General features: G+C 34.5%; 1 non-coding gene across 1 annotated transcript; it reads left to right on the plus strand.

The window, feature by feature from the left end:
- Positions 1–309: 309 nt before the first annotated feature.
- Positions 310–417, plus strand: LOC127747873 (small nucleolar RNA R71). The gene has a single exon (XR_008009820.1). It is a non-coding gene; the product is annotated as a small nucleolar RNA R71 (small nucleolar RNA).
- The last annotated feature ends 16105 nt before the right edge of the window (positions 418–16522 follow it).

The following is a 16522-nucleotide window of genomic DNA, read 5'->3' on the forward strand; positions in this document are numbered from 1 at the left end:
GCCCCTGGTAGCTCGATTCGTGGATAACTGAAGGGTCCTGATCAAGAATAGGATAGGATACAAGTATGGGAGCTTCTTCAGCGAGATTAGTTTAGGATGTAATTAGTTTCTTTTCTGGTTATAATTTCCTCTAAGTGTTTCATTTTGAACCGTACTCATGGTTAAGAGATTTTTTTAAATTTGAACATTTTAGTGCTACTCGTTTTCCCCTTCACGTGCACCTCCTCCTCCCTTGCATAACGATTAAGTCCTTCTTTTTCTTCTTTTTCGAGTGTGGCATCTTATTTTAAAGACTTAGGGTGTTACAGAAAGCATGTTAGAGGGACACCTTTTGGTCATCTGCTTGTATCTTTCCCAAGCTTCATAGAGGGATTCACCATCTTTCTGTTTGAAGGTCTGAACATCCATTCTAAGCTTGCTCACTTTTTGAGGAGGAAAGAACTTAGCCAAGAAGGCCGTGACCATCTTATCCCAAGAGTCCAGGCTATCTTTAGATTGTGAGTCCAACCATGTTCTAGCTTTGTCTCTTACAGTAAAAGGGAAAAGCATGAGCCTGTAGACCTCAGGATCTACTCCATTAGTCTTAACAGTCTCACAGATCTGTAAGAACTCAGTTAAAAAATGATAGGGATCTTCTGATGGAAGTCCATGAAACTTGCAGTTCTGTTGCATTAGAGCAACTAGTTGAGGCTTCAGCTCAAAATTGTTTGCTCCAATGGAAGGGATTGAGATGCTTCTTCCATCAAATTTGGAAGTAGGTGTAGTATAATCACCAAGTATCCTCCTTGCATTATTGTTGTTGGGTTCAGCTGCCATATCCTTTTCTTGTTCGAAAATTTCAATAAGGTTGTCTCTAGATTGTTGTATTTTAGCTTCTCTTAATTTTCTCTTCAGAGTCCTTTCAGGTTCAGGATCAGCCTCAACAAGAATGCCTTTTTCCTTGTTCCTGCTCATATGAAAGAGAAGAAAACAAAGAAAATCTGGAATCCTTTATGTCACAGTATAGAGATTCCTTTATGTGAGTAGAAGAATATAAGAATAGAAGAAGGATGAGAAAAATTCGAACACAGATAGAGGAGAAGGTTCGAATTTTTAGATGAAGAGAAGTGTTAGTAAATGAATAAATAAATAGAAAAGAGATGAGAGAGAGGAGAAAATTCGAATATTAACTAAAAGAGAAGAAAAATATTTTTGTTTTTATTTTAATTATCAGTTAAAATTTGAAAATTAAGAGAAGAGGTAAGATAAAATTAAAATTTAAAATAATTAGTTAATTAAAAAGAATTTTGAAAAAGAGGGAGGTTGATTTTCAAAATTAGAAAGAGAAAAGTAGTTAGGTGGTTTTGAAAAAGATAGGAAACAAACAAAAAGTCAATTAGTTAGTTGAAAAAGATTTGAAAATCAATTTTGAAAAGATAAGAAGTTAGAAAAGATTTTTGGAATTGATTTTGAAAAAGATATGATTGAAAAGATATGATTGAAAATATATTTTGAAAAAGATTTGATTTTTAAAATTAAAATTGATTACTTGACTAACAAGAAACTAAAAGATATGATTCTAGAATTTAAAGATTGAACCTTTCTTAACAAGAAAGTAACAAACTTCAAATTTTTGAATCAATCATATTAATTGTTAGCAAAGTTTTCGAAAATTTGAAATGAAATTAAGAAAAAGATTTTTAAAAAAAAATATTTTCAAATTTTCGAAAATCATAAAAAAATGAAAAAGATTTGATTTTTGAAAGAGTTTTGAAAAGATAGGATTTTTTTTTAAAAAAATTGAAATCTAGACTTGACTAACAAGAAACAACTTATTTTAAAAAAAATTTCACTAAGTCAACCCAAAATTTCGAATTTTATGAGAGAAATAAGGGAAAGATATTTTTTTATTTTTAAATTTTTAATGAGGAGAGAGAAAAACACAAAAATGAATCACAATATAAAAATTATGAATCAAAACACATGATGCATGCAAGAACACTATGAATGTCAAGATGAACACCAAGAACACTTTGAATGTCAAGATGAACATCAAGATTTATTTTTGAAAAATTTTCAAGAAAGGAAAAACATGCAAGACACTAAACTTAGAAATTTTCAATGCTTAGACACTATGAATGCAAAAATGCACATGAAAAACAAGAAAAGACACAAAACAAGAAAATATGAAGATCAAACAAGAAGACTTATCAAGAACAACTTGAAGATCATGAAAAACACATGCATGAATTTTCGAAACATGCAAAAGTTTTAAAAACGTGCAATTGACACCAAACTTAAAAATTGACACTAGACTCAAACAAGAAACACAAAAATGTTTTTGGTTTTTACGATTTTATAAAAAATTTTTGGATTTTTTGAAATTTTTTTTAGAAAAACAAAAACAAAAAAAATGTTTTGAAAAGATTTTTGAAAACTTTTTGAAAAGAAAATTACCTAATCTGAGCAACAAGATGAACCGTCAGTTGTCCAAACTCAAACAATCCCTAGCAACGGTGCCAAAAACTTGATAGGCAAAATTGTGATTTACTCTTTTTCATAACTCGAACAATTTTTAGTAATGGCTCCAAAAACTTGGTGCACACTACTATGGTTCACTCACATTCTTCACAACTTTGCACAACTAACCAACAAGTGCACTGGGTCGTCCAAGTAATAAACCTTACGTGAGTAAGGGTCGATCCCACGGAGATTGTTGGTATGAAACAAGCTATGGTCATCTTATAAATCTCAGTTAGGCGGATAATAAATGGTTATGGAGTTTTCGAAAATAAAGATAAATAAAGCATAAAGTGAAGATAGAGATACTTATGTAATTCATTGGTAGGAATTTCAAAAAAGTGTATGGAGATGTTGTATCCCTTCTGAATCTCTGTTTTCCTACTGCTTTCATCCAATCCTTCTTACTCTTTTCCATGGTAAGCTGTATGTAGGGCATCACCGTTGTGAATGGCTACATCCCATCCTCTTTGTGAAAATGGTCCAAATGCTCTGTCACAGCACGGCTAATCATCTGTCGGTTCTCGATCATGTCGGAATAGAATCCATTGATTCTTTTGCGTCTGTCACCACGCCCAACAATCGCGAGTTTGAAGCTCGTCACAATCATTAAATCCTTGAATCCTACTCAGAATACCACAAACAAGGTTTAGACTTTCCAGATTCTCAAGAATGGCCGCCAAAGGGTTCTAGCTTATACCACGAAGATTCTGATTAAGGAATCCAAGAGATACACACTCGATCTAAGGTAGAACGGAAGTGATTGTCAATCACGCGTTCATAAGGACGGATGATGATGAGTGTCACGGATCATCACATCCATCAAGTTGAAGTGCAGCGAATATCTTAGAATAAGAATAAGCTTGAATCAAATAGAAGAACAATAATAATTGCATTAATTCTCGAGGTACAGCAGAGCTCCACACCTTAATCTATGGTGTGTAGAAACTCCACCGTTGAAAATACATAAGTGATGGTCCAGGCAGGGCCGAACGGCCAGCCCCAAAAATGTGATCAAAGATGTAAAATCCCAGATGAATAAATTATTAAACTGAGACAAAAGATAAGACGTGGTCAAAAGACGCCTAGTACAATAGTAAAAAGTTCTATTTATACTAAACTAGCTACTAGGGTTTATAGAAATAAGTCTTAGTGCAGAAATCCACTTCCGGGGCCCACTTTGGAGTGTGCTTGGGCTGAGCTTGAGCTTTACACGTGCAGAGGCTTCTCTTGGAGTTAAACGCCAAGTTGTAACGTCTGTTTGGCGTTTAACTCTGGTTTGTGACGTGTTTCTGGCGTTTTACTCTAGAATGCAGCATGGAACTGGCGTTGAACGCCAGTTTGCATCGTCTAAACTCGAACAAAGTATGAACTATCATATATTGTTGGAAAGCTCTAGATGTCTACTTTCCAACGCCATTGAGAGCGTGCCATTTGGAGTTCTGCAGCTCCAAAAAATCCATTTCGAGTGCTGGTAGGTCAGAATCCAACAACATCAGCAGTCCTTTTTTAGCCTTAATCAGATTTTTGCTCAGGTCCCTTAATTTCAGCCAGAAAATACCTGAAATCACAGAAAAACACACAAACTCATAGTAAAGTCCAGAAATGTGAATTTTGCATAAAAACTAATGAAAACATCCCTAAAAGTAGCTAGATCCTACTAAAAACTACCTAAAAACAATGTCAAGAAGCGTATAAATTATCCGCTCATCAATGAGCGGATAATTTATACGCTTCTTGGCATTGTTTTTAGTGTGTTTTAGTTACTTTTTAGTATATTTTTATTAGTTTTTATGCAAAAATAACATTTATGGACTTTACTATGAGTTTGTGTATTTTTCTATGATTTCAGGTATTTTCTGGCTGAAATTGAGGGACCTGAGCAAAAATCTGATTCAAAAGCTGAAAAAGGACTGCAGATGCTATTGGATTCTGACCTTCCTGCACTCGAAGTGGATTTTTTGGAGCTACAGAATCCCAATTGGCGCACTCTCAATTGCATTGGAATGTAGACATCTTGGACTTTCCCGCAATGTATAATAGTTTATACTTTGCCCAAGATTTGATGGCCCAAACTGGCGTCCAAATGCCCACCAGAGACCCTTTTCTGGCGTAAAACGCCAAAACTGGAGTTAAACACCCAAACTGGCATCCAAGCTGGCGTTTAACTCCAAGGATGGCCTATGCACATGAAAGCTTCAAAGCTCAACCTAAACACACACCAAGTGGGCCCCGGAAGTGGATTTCTGCACTATCTGCACTTAGTTACTCATTTTTCTATAAACACTAGTAACTAGTTTAGTATATATATAGCACTTTTTACTATTGTACTAGAGGTCTTTGAACCTTTTTATCGTCTATCATGCCATTAGGGAGGCTGGCCATTCGGCCATGCCTAGACTATTTGTTCTTATGTATTTTCCAACGATGGAGTTTCTACACCTCATAGATTAAGGTGAAGAGCTCTGCTGTTCCTCATGAATTAACGCAAGTACTATTGTTTTTCTTTCAATTCACGCCTACTTCTTCTCCAATATATACTCTCGTACTTAATTCAGTTGAGTCAGAATGAAGGGGTGACCCGTGACAATCACCCACTATCTTCGTTACTCGCTTAGCCAAGATCCGCGTGCCTAACAACCACAAGCGGTCTACATGATGTTCAACGTAGTCATTGGACGACAACCGGAGTATATTCTCTTGGGTCTCTGATCCACGGATTCGCATCACCTCTCCTGACAACAGAGCATCCAAATTCGTGATTAGAACCTTCGTGGTATAGGCTAGAACCAATAGACAGCATTCCTGAGATCCTGAAAGTCTAAACCTTGTCTGTGGTTTTCTGAGTAGGATCTGGGAAGGGATGACTGTGATGAGCTCCAAACTCATGACTATTGGGCGCAGTGACAGTGTGCAAAAGGATCAAGGGATCCTATTCTGACACAAGTGAGAACCGACAGATGATTAGTCCTGTGGTAACTGTGCCTGGTATTTTTTATCCGAGACGAGAAATCCGACAGCTGATTAGCCGTACAGAAATCGTAGCCAGACCATTTTCACTGAGAGGATCATACAGCTTGCCATGGAAGGGAGGACGCATGATTGGATGAAGACAATAGGAAAGCAGAGATTCAGAAGCAATAAAGCATCTCCAAACGCTTATCTGAAATTTTCACCAATGAATTACATAAGTATATCTATGTTAATTTCTGTTTTATTTATCTTTTAATTATCAAAACCTCATAACCATTTGAATCCGCCTGACTGAGATTTATAAGATGACCAAAGCTTGCTTCAAGCCAACAATCTCTGTGGGATCGACCCTTACTCGCGTAAGGTTTATTACTTGGACGACCCAGTGCACTTGCTGATTAGTTGTGCGGAGTTGTGAAAAGTGTAATCACAATTTCGTGCACCAATAAGTCAAGTAATTGGTGAATTCATGTAATTATGGCCGAAACCATCGGATAAGGAGAGAAAGAGGTTCAGTTACCGAATTGCTTGAGCAATGAAGTTGCTAACAATACGACCATCATCAACATTCATGCGTGGTCCATATGTGTTGAAGATTCTTGCAATGCATATTTCTACATTAAAAGCATGTAAACAACAAAGTTGAGCTGCAAAGAAAAGCTTCTTCCAAGTTTGAGGAAACCAAGGGCATAAATTCATTTTATCTAAGCCATGTAGCCTATGATAATCAAACATCAGAGTCTCAGCCACACGCTTCCCCTCATCATAGCAATTTTGTACGCCTGTTGTACCAAAAGTATCCTTTTGCTTGCCTCTTTCGATAAGAATGACTAACTGATGGTTATAGGAAATCAACTTAGTAGACCAAAATCATATAGGCAAAATAAACATAGCATTCAATTAAGATAGTATTATCTCTTAATCCAAGTAATAAAAAAAGGTAGCAAATACTTGAGACAAGTGACAGCCATAACAACAAATATAAAAGTCAACACAATTTTATAATTGATTTCACAATTGCTTTATGCTCTTCAAATAAACAAGCTTCCTAATGTATTTGACTATTTACTTATGCAAGCATGTTTATATAAAACTGAACAAAAATATTCTAACTATTCAAGACCCCTTTAAATAAAAATCCTACAAAATATGTGATTATATTTATCTTTTTTGTGATTATTCTGGTTGTCCAAATCACCAAACTTGGTATCCATGCCACTTCTACTAAGAGAAGGCCATATACAAGGACGTGTCTTGGTCCTTCTTCAACAAACAGCATCAATACATAGAAATTCTCCCGAATGAAATCCTTTAGTTCTGTGAATTCTTTTATATTAGAATAAATACATTATGACAGAAGAATTGCAATACTTGAAATATGAGATATTGTAAACTCAACGAATTAAATGGATAAGATCCGTCTAACTTTATATACATATGTTCTTAGCCCTAATTTTGTAATTTAACTATTAAAATGAACATTTTAGTAGTTTCTTTGCTTAAAACACATGCCAAATTAAATAATTGTCTAATTTATGCACTATTAGTAATAACTAAAGAATAAATATGCCAAGCCTATGAACGTCTGCATTAGTTAGTGTCCTCGGTAAGTAGAAATTACTACGATCAAGGCAAAACTATGTTCTGGTATAGCATTTTGCAACTGCAGATTTATTCCTAGCATTCAACTGCAACTATCATCAGAATAAATGAAAGGTAGTCTTTTAAATAAAAAAAAGGTAGCCAATAGTGAAAAATTAACAACTTACATCACTAGCGACATCATTGGTTGAATTTGCAACCTAGCACCTATCTTTTTTACTTTATCCTTAAACTAAATGCTCTATTAGTTTCAGCCATTGAAGACACATGATATTCTATTCTAAGCATGCAAGATTGTTGATACATGATTTGTATTACCAAAACTCATATTGATATTCTATTCTAAGCATGCAAGATTTTTTTATGCAAATGAGTTGCAATGTTATATTAATCAGATTACACATAGAAGCTGCAAAGGGCGAGATCCTTCGATCCAAAGGAAAAGGCGCTCTGCGGATGATCTCCGGATACCACTGATTAGGTAGAATATATCAACCTTTGCAGCATCTGATTTCATCTTGAAAAGATTTGAGTAATGGTTCAACAGAGTCTGGATAAGTTGATTGAGTTGTTCATCATGTGCTTTTGTTTGGAATGCATTTCTGAGTTCTTCATTCAGTTTGTGTTGCTCTTCAATCCAATTTTCATATTCAACTTCAAACAAAACAATCCTTTCTTCACAGATATACAAGGACCAATCACTTAATAGAAGAATTTATTGTAAGGAAGGTTAAAACTTAAAACTATTGGTATAAGAATTCACAAACTTGAGTTTAATGATCCAGAAGATCCCATATAACTAGCATCCAATGGATTGTTTTCAATATAAATACTCTGCAAGGAATCCTTTTAGTTATATATGATTAAGGAGCATAAATCATTGATATGGTTTTTGAGTTTAGCATTATCACCTGCTTTTTAGCTTTAACAATCTCCTCCTCCAATTGCATGAGCTTCAAACGGCTTATTTCTAATTGTTGAACATAAGCCTATCAAGAACAAAATCACAAATCAAAACACAAAAACATTGGCTACCTTCTTTGTAAGTCCAATTTCTCTCCCTTTTTCTGCAGTCGGCTCTTCTAAACAGCTTCTCGATTCTTAGGACAGTGAATTTCATCGAAGCAAATTTTCAATACTGTGCCTTCGAAGACATACCCGGTGCTTGAACGACATCGTTAACGGCTGAGAGAGGGTTGAAACAGAGACCGAGTGAGAGGGAAGGATACTGTGAGGCTGGCGGCACTGCTTGTGACGACGGCAGTGACGATGCTTTGGAGGACGGCGACGGCACGACATACGAAGAGAGCGGGACACCGAATGAGGCGCTGATGCTTGGGAGGCGCGACGACGACAATAGAATGAGGGAGAAGCGAATGGCCGAAACCAATAACAAAGAATTAAGGCTCAATATACGGAAGTATGATTTGAGGAAGAAGCACAGATTCAATTTTTAATATTTTATCAAATTATACATTCACCTCTTTTAAATAAGTTTTTAATTATAAAATACCCTAACCATAGTTAATATAACAACCAATTATAAAGTGACATGTCATAAAGGGTAATTTACATATTAAAATAGGAAGGGTAATGTACATATTAAATTTACATATTAATATAGGTAGTGCTTATTATTTAATTTTTTTATCTACAGTGATCTTAGTCTTCTTAGTCAATTGAGTCTTTTATCTTTTACAACTATTTTGTAAAAGTAATTTAATTTTATAAATCTTTTGTATCATAATTTATAATTTCAATACAAAGTTTATGTAAACTTAAAAAATTTATATTTCCGTCGTTATGAACAAAAGCACTACCTATATGTCATTGCTATTATTTTTTCCAAAAATTTAGTAGGAGCAAGTGCTCTTTTTTTTTTTTCTCTAAATATATACATCTATATCTTTGTCATTGCTCCGTAAGCCTCAACAACAAATTTGATTTTTTCTTTTTTTTTTTTGTTAGATAGGTTGGACTCTTTAATCCTAGTCACTATAACATTATAAACTCACTCACACTACACACTCACATATATAACATTTTAGGGTTTTTTATCCACTATTTAATCTCAGCCAAGTTTTGAACCCAAGTGTGGTTACTTATCAGACAAATAAATTATCATTACACCAAGACCTCAACCACAACATTTTTTTGTTAGGAAATCACTTGGATAAAGATGTTAAAAATGTCAATTTTTAAAAATTTTTTTAATAATTAAAATTTAACACATATAACCGATTAAAATATATTATTTTTTATTAAAATTAGATCAGACAAATAAGTTTAGCCGAAAAACTAATAAATTAAATTTTAAATCGATCTAAATTAATATTTTTTTATAAAAATGACTACAATATTCCTATTATAAAAGGAGTATTCTAGTAATTTTTTATAAAAAATAATATTAATTTAAACCAGTTCAAGATTTGATTCACCTTTTTTGGTTAAATTTATTTGTCTACTTAATTTTGACAAAAATAACACACTTTGATCAATTATGTGTTAAATTTTAATTATTAAAAAATATATTTAAAAAAATATTTTAGATATCTATTTTTTTGTTTACCCAAACGGTATCCCCCAACCTGACAGGTTAAGGACTAATCCGTTGCGGATCTGAGCTCCATATAAGGGTCTGCCGTTGGCCAATGAGTTGCTGCATGCACAAGGCAGGATTCGAACTCCCGACATTTGCTTAAGCGGATGAATAAATTGACCACTCGACCAACCCAAGTTGGTTTATTTTAGATATCTTTATTTGAGTGGTTTTTTTTTTTTTTTTTTTTTTTTTTTTTCTCAAAAAAAAAAAAAATTTTTTTTTNNNCAAAACAACAAAAAATTTTTTTTGGTCATGAACAACACAACCTTGTTTTTTTTGTCAGAACACAAGAACTTAATCAATTTCTATGAATCTTCGTTTTTGGACTTGTTTGTGTCCTCTGTGTCTACTGCCTAGCCTGTCAATGGATTTGGGGTGAACGATTTTTCATTTGCATTTCTTGGCAGTTCGGTAAGGGTGTAGAGATTCCCAAGGCCCAACACAACAGATGGCCCTACGACTACGGATGCCCAACCCAACCGAAATCCCACAAAAGATGACCAGAAAAAAGAAAGAAACAAAGTATTGATGGTAATTAAAGAAAGAGCCTTTTGTTTCCCTGACCAATAAATAAATAAGAGCACCTTTTGTTTGCATTTTGATTGTTTATTTCTGTTGTCAGTTGTCACTATTTTTTGTTTTTAAAACTTTGTTGAAGAAATAAAAACAAAAATAATAAAACTTTATTCTAAAAATAAATTTTCTAAAATAAAAATAAAACCTGAAACCAATCAAACTCTTTCTAAAAAATATTAAAAGTTACATGGAGTTTGCGATTGAAGCATTCTCCTGGTGATGAAAAAAATAAGCACAAAAGTACTTCTCCTGGACGATTGTTTATTTGGATACAAAATTTCAAAGGCTAAAGAATTATCTACATAAGATTAAAACTATAATAATTTCTTTAATCAAGATAACAATTAAAATGATCCTTTAATTTTAATCAATGATCAAAATTTTTTCAGTTTTGAAATTGATCAAACTTGTCCTCCAATTTTTCTTTTTTTTTTTTCAGATAAAGTTAACCCATCTGTTAAATAGTCCGTTGATAAAATCTGACGTACACTATTAACTGTTAACATCAATGACAAAATTAAAAAATCCCAAATAAATTTGACATAAATAAAAAATATTAAAGATAAAATTAAACAAAATTAAATGTTAGAGATATTTTTAAAGAAAATTACAAAAGTTAGGGATAAAAAAATTATACTTTACGCTTGTGATTTTATTTTACAAGTTATTATCTAATTTCTATCTTATTATTAATTTTAATGCGGATAAAAATTCTATTTTAAATTTAATAATTAAATATCATTAACAAATATTCCCAACAATACATCTGTCTACATAAAAAATATATTTTTTAATTTGTATTTTAACAAGGATTTTTCTCAACGAAGGAAGAATTGCTAATAATATTTAATTTTACCAATGGCCTCGGGGCGTCAGTAAAAATGGTCGAATTTTACTAATAGAGTTTTGACCAATGAACTTTTATCGATGACCTGACCGTTGGTAAAACTGGTGACTAATTAAGCCTAAGTCATTGGTTAAAAATGATATTCTGGTAGTGTTCATGGTATTATCTATCTAGGCCTCTTTGCATTATGTGCACATCATCATTGTTGGTTGCATAAGATGGTGAGCACCCTTTAAGGTTTTAGATCTTGATATACGGAGAGAAAGTTTGGTTATTGTTACGGATCCGGCCCACGGATTCCACGCTCCGAAAGGTCCTCGGACCTGGTTACCCGGGTCCCTCGCACTTCTAGAAGGCCCGGAACCGGTCCACTAGAGCTCTTAACCAACTTTCGAATTCAAACGTTACCCTTATCTTAGCCAAACAAGATAAGATAACATAGCTACCATCACCTATAAATAAAGGACTCAGGTCCCTCCAGGTATTCATTCATTCCTCACACCTTATACCTCTCAGATCCATTCTGACTTAAGCGTCAGAGTGTCTTTGCAGGTACCATCCCCACTGCCCCAGCATAAGCCACCAAGATAACTCCCGAACAAGAAATCCAACTCTCGAACACCAAGAAGCCGCGCTCCACGGAAGAATAACCAGCACCGTCCACCGGACCAACCCAGTGCACAACGGACCCGACCTCGCCGGACCACGACACCCCGAAAACACGGGGGACAAGGCAACCCCAATAATCCAAGAGCTCTGTCTATGAGTGCAAGAGCTCGAGGGCAGAATCGCTACCAAGGAAAAATACAACGCCGAGAACGGAAGTCACGCGATCTCCAAATCAAGATCCCATCGCGGCAGGTCGCTAGACCGACAAAATAACAGAAGGAATAACCGAAGTATCTCCCGCGATCCCAGACATGGAAGATCGCCAAATCAGCGACAAAGCAAGAAAACTAAACACACACTATCCCAAGACTTACGACCATCGCACAAACACAGCCAAAAATCTCAACCCACACTAAAACAGGCATGCAAAATGAAATGCAGGAAATAATCAAGAGCAAAAGTAGAAATGGGAAGAAGGAGAAATACCAACCTGTTAATTCATACGTGAAATAGAAGAGGCAGAAAAGCGAGCGGCAGAGAAAACCAGAGAAACACCAAGGCAAGAGAAAACCACAAAGGAGAAAAATAGCAAATGCAAAAGCAAAATAAGGGAAGGAAAGCAAGAAATCCAAAAAGTTTTTCAAGAGGATGAAAAGACGTAAATACCCACAAGGATAAAACACGACGCATGAGGGCAAAAGAGGAAAAGCAAACCAAACGTCCCCTCGCGATAAATGCTCCATTGGAAAAGTAAAACTGACAAAGCACACCTCGAGAAACGCAAAGATCGCGTCAAACAACCGACTCTAGTCCGACGCACCGACACCCATCTCTCGAAAGACGAATCCATTAAAAATCCCGAGTCTAAGGAACCGACGAAGGCCACAAACGGCCCAAGTCACATCCTCCAGCGGTAGAGACCGACCTCCCCCGGCCTCCCGCTGTAGGGACAACTGTTACGGATCTGGCCTACGGATCCCACGCTCCGAAAGGTCCTCGGACCCGGTTACCCGGGTCCCGACCATATCGCACTTCTAGAAGGCCCGGAACCGGCCCACTAGAGTTCTTAACCAACTTTCGAATTCAAAAGTCTCCCTTATCTTAGCCAAACAAGATAAGATAAGATAGCTACCATCACCTATAAATAAAGAACTCAGATCCCTCCAGGTATTCATTCATTCCTCACACCTTATACCTCTCAGATCCATTCTGACTTAAGCGTCGGAGTGTCTTTGCAGGTACCATCCCCACTGCTCCAGTCGAACAATCCGGCACCCGCCTTGACCCGCAAGTTCCCGATCCACTCTTCAACCCGTACCAGAGACATCTCGTACAGTTATTATGGGAAGAAGAAGATAGTGCAATATATATGTGCATTATATATGTTTGCTGGGTTTGATCAATCGGTCTCTTAAGTAAGGGACCAAATTGATTGAATCACCTTGTATGGCATGTTAACATGCGTAATAATTCACATTAGATTATAGTTAATGATATTAACTGGCTATTTGTCGGAAGGACGATCAAACGGGGAGATCGTTCTAATCAATTTTAGAACCCATAGACTGTTTTGATCATTAGAAGTCTTGGATTCAACTTCTGAAACAAAAGGGATAATTATTTGTTTTATTTCTCTTGTAAGATTTTAATTAAGTCAAGTTGAACTAATAATAGGACTTGAATGTTGGTGATTTAATCGCTCATTACTCGTGATGGAACTTGTAGAGTTGTTTAGGACAATATAATTCCAATAGGTAACAACAAATTGCATGTATTGATTTTAACATAAATTTTCTGGAATTATTGTTTCATTCTTACAAGAGGAGAAATTATTAAATATCTGTGAAGTAAGAGGGACATAAGTATAAATTTTACCTAGATGAATATTGAGGTGATTTATTCCTTTAAATATTCATAAATTAGTACATGTAGAAATGCTAAAAGATTTTGTAAAAACCTTAATATACATTTTTAATATTTTGTATACTTTAACCATATTTCAACCCAAACCCTTATTCTTTTTCTCTTAGAAATTATAGGCTCATCTTTCTTCAGCAAGCAACTCTATAATGACATGGACTCTACAGATAATGGTAGCCACAACACTATATGGCTTCTTCACGTTTAGGTTTAAAAATCAATCTCTCTCTCTCTCTTACTTACACACTTGTAGGTATGCTATTAATTACGAGAGCAGTGGTGATGGAAAAGAGAAATTGTTATGGTGCTAGTGGCTCCTAAAGGTAGTGTGAGGAAGAAGATTAGAGTATAGTAACTTGAAAACCTTTTAATAATTTGTTTTTTCTTGTACTTAGTTATTGTCAAATAATATATAAAAGTAGCTAGTAATAGTTAGAAAATTAGTTAGCTAGAAAAAGAATGGTTTTATATTTTTCTGTTAGAATTAGTTTTCTTTTATTTTTTAGTTTCTGCTTAAGAGTCGTAGTATATATAGCTGATTTGTGTATCTTGTAAATGGTGTTCAATCATATTTAAGATCAGTACATTTCATTCACACTTTCTTTTGTCTTCTCTACTTTTTTGATCAAATTCTATCATGGTATTATGAGCACAGCTTCAGGATCCATGGCTGCTATTTTACCAATTTTCTCGTATTCATCTTTGTTTTCTATAGCTTTAATATATTGTTTATGCCTATTCTTGACAAATTAAACAATAATTCATTTCAAACTTTTTAGCAATTTGCTTTACATGTTATCAATGCCAATGATCGAGATAATCACCTTAATATAGAGAAAACACCATCTAGATTTGATAATCAAGTTGCAAGAACTGTTAGAACAGAATCTAGATTTACTAGAACCTCTTGACATGGCTCTTTATTTCTATGGATTCAAGCTTCAAGAATCAAATGTTGGAGTGTGATTTTGCTTATCAAGTTTGGGAAAAAGTTTAAGAATATTTCTCCAAGATTTCTAAAATCATGGTACAACAATTGAAATCAATGTATAAAGATGGCAATTCTGCCTCTAAGTATCTTAGCAGGATCAAAAAAATTGTAGACTCTTGCTGATATTGGTTACACTTTGTTATTGGATGATCATATCACCGCAATATTGATGGATTACTTGAGGATTGTGCTATGTACATGGCCAAGTCAAATTCCATTTCATTAATTGAAGTGGAGGCTTTACTACTTGCCCATGAAGATATGTTAGAGAAATTTAGAAAAATTGAATTGGGATCTATTTAAGCTAATTTCAACCCATCTTAATCACAATTTGGTTGAAACCCTTCAAAAATGAATTTCAGTGGCTGTAGGGGTAGAGGAGGCAAATTCTTTAGAGGAGACCACTTCACGCCGATGGATTCTAGAAGTAACAAGGCCACTTAGAATTCTCATGCTTTCCTAGATTCAACCAGACTTTTTGATTTCCTTCAAACAGATCCATTTCTTTTCAAGTTGCCAACAATTTAGCATTTTCTTTATCATCATCTTTTCATGTATCAAGGGTATATCTTGCATCTCCTTCTACACTCTTTAATGCCTAATGGCTCCTTGACACTGGTGCGAGCCACCATGTCATAGTTGATCCAAGCCACCTCATCACTGCATCAAAATACAATAGTCCTGACCAAATGATGAGCAAAAGGTGAAGCTACGGATACCGACAAGTGTACCAGATTATTCAAGTAATATCACGGTGAGTGGATATTATTTCCACGAGAATTAAAGGACTGAGCATGAAAATATTGAGTTAAATAACTAATTATATCAATGAAACCTGAATTGATTAGGGTTGAAAACTTGTCTTGTTGGAGTCTTGGATGTTGAGTGCTTCGAAGGCAGTGATGTTAAATTGAGAGAAATCAATAATGGAGAATGTCAACGATTTCAGAGATGTTTAAATCCTAGGAAAATCAAACCTTGTTTACCTAATCTAAAGCATGCAAAGATCTTTTCACGATGAATCTTAATTAACTGATTTTCAATGTCTTGGCTCTTCAGTTTCTCCTCAATTAATCAACCGTGAATGTCTTGGTCAATCAATTAATTGAAGAGGTTAAGCCTAAATCCAATCATGTTCCTCATAAGATTCAAAAGTAGTCCTTAGGTTAGATTATATGTCATGTATCCAAGCCAGTCTTGTCCGATTGAATCTTATGAAAAAACACAATTTTCAAAAGTTGTTCTAATCCAAATTATATATCAGGTATTCTAAACTAGAGTGATTGAAAATCATGTATGTGTCATACACTTTAAAACCACTATGTCTAGTCGATTCAAAAAGACATGTGAAAGAGTTTTCAAGTATAACTCGAATATTAGTTTTGTCGAAGAAATAAACAAATTCAATATGGGAGTAGCACACCTTTCAATGCTACTAATCTGTTAAGGATGAAAAATGAATAACTCAATCATGAAATAGATTAATGCAACGCTTTAAAATAAAAGAAAACTTCGATTAATAATTCATAGAAATATAAACTGAGTTCCTAACCTTTTAACAAAAAGATTAGTTACTCATGGAGAATGGAAAAACAACAACAAAACTAAACTGTGCCGAGGAAGCTTTATGTGCTTTCTGTGAATGTCATTCAATTATTTATACCATGGTTTCTTCTAATTCAAATCCAAAAACTAAATCTTAATCAAAATAATTAAGATAGCTCCTAATAATTCAAATCTTAAAACAGAATAATCAAATTTAAATCATAGCAAAATTTTTTTCAATCTTTAACTAGGAATCACATCTTTGAGGTTGGTGATGAGCGGATAATTTATACGCTTTTTGGCATTGTTTTTAGGTAGTTTTTAGTAAGTTCAAGCTACTTTTAGGGATGTTTTCATT

Source organism: Arachis duranensis, chromosome 5, assembly GCF_000817695.3.
Source record: "Arachis duranensis cultivar V14167 chromosome 5, aradu.V14167.gnm2.J7QH, whole genome shotgun sequence".
Taxonomy (NCBI): domain Eukaryota; kingdom Viridiplantae; phylum Streptophyta; class Magnoliopsida; order Fabales; family Fabaceae; genus Arachis; species Arachis duranensis.